Source organism: Olea europaea, chromosome 11, assembly GCF_002742605.1.
Source record: "Olea europaea var. sylvestris chromosome 11, O_europaea_v1, whole genome shotgun sequence".
NCBI classification, from domain to species: domain Eukaryota; kingdom Viridiplantae; phylum Streptophyta; class Magnoliopsida; order Lamiales; family Oleaceae; genus Olea; species Olea europaea.
Window position 1 is genome coordinate 19,685,679 of NC_036247.1, and position 1,582 is coordinate 19,687,260.

Consider the following 1,582-nt stretch of genomic DNA (forward strand, 5'->3'; position numbering starts at 1 on the left):
GGTGGATGTTATTTGGGATGAGTTTTGCTGGTTGCAGTGGCAGCGATGATGGTGGTGCTGAAAATTGTGACTATGCCTATGACTCTCAATTGGATATGTGTTCTTAAAATTGTGACCGTGACTCCTAATTGTGACTCAAAATTGATTAAGTTGTGGCAGAAAAGTTAATCGTGACCAATTAATTCAATAATTTGCAATGAGTAAATGAATTGTGACTAAAGTTTTGAATATGTGACCGACAAATAATCTGTGACCTGTAAAATTTTTGGATTCGTGATCGAAAAAATTTTTGTGACCTATAAAATTTTTGATCTCTGACCAAGAAATAAGTCACGACCAATAATTTGATAAGCTATGACTAAAAATTAATCTGATATGTGATCGATGAATAATTTGTGACCTATAAAATTTTTGGATTCGTGATAAAAAAAAATTCTGTGACCTATAAGATTTTCGATCTGTGATCGAGAAATAAGTTACGACTAATAATTTGATAAGCTAAGACTAAAAATTAATTCGTGACTAATTAATTAGATAACTGTGACAAAAAACTGAAACCTAAATATATTGAATTAATTAAATAATTAAATCATAAATAAATTTTAATAAAAGTCTAATTTTTGAATTTTGAAACTTATTTTTTTAATTTGAAATCTATCATACTTAATCTCTCACTTATGGAATTTTTCCTAGTTATTATTCTTGAATAGTGATTGCATGTGGCGTTTATTTTAAAAGAAAGTCTGTATGCATTTAGCAAAACTGTCCTTGTTCTAATTAGCCGCTATTTGTCTCCATTTAAAACAAAACTATTTAATTTTCGTACTCATTTTCAAATACATATTCGCACAATAAAATATTTTACACATAAATTTAAAATTTTTTCTACTTTTTAACTATACAATCTTAAAAAATTACTATTCAAAATATTATTATTTTCTCAATAATGATCATTAAATAGGGGCTTAATATCGTTCATAATATCTAAAACTATTGTGATTTTGTTGTGCGTGGATCCTAGGCCATTTTTGAGTTTATTTAAATAATGAAAGTTGCTTAATGGTCCCTAATATATGTTGGTGCTTGCTTCATTTTTGAAAAATGCAACTTTGCCTTCGGCTTGAAAAAGAACGAAAAGCACGAAAGAATGGGAATCAAAGTAAACCCTAGCGGGATACGAGTTAGCGTTCCTTTGAACAAGACACTTAATAATAACAATTCTATTATGCTGCTAGGGAAGATATCACACAAACCCCGTCCTTGATAGTCCCCTCACAATAGAGAGGGAGGGTTTTTTTGGCTTTTTTATTCACATGGGTCTCACTCCCATGCAAGTATAGTCAACAAGAGTGTCAATATTTTAATTTTTTGACAAAAAAAGTTTGATTCTAATAATAATACTAAGCCCTTGTTTGAGTCACATTATTTTCATAAGAATGCATACATTTTTTAATAGTGTATTGATGATAAATGTGTAATTAAAAAATAAGAAAAAATTTAAGTTTTCATATAATATTATTTTATTAAAGAATGTATAGTTGAAATGATATCAAATCATTGTTTAAAAATTTATTTTTGAAAG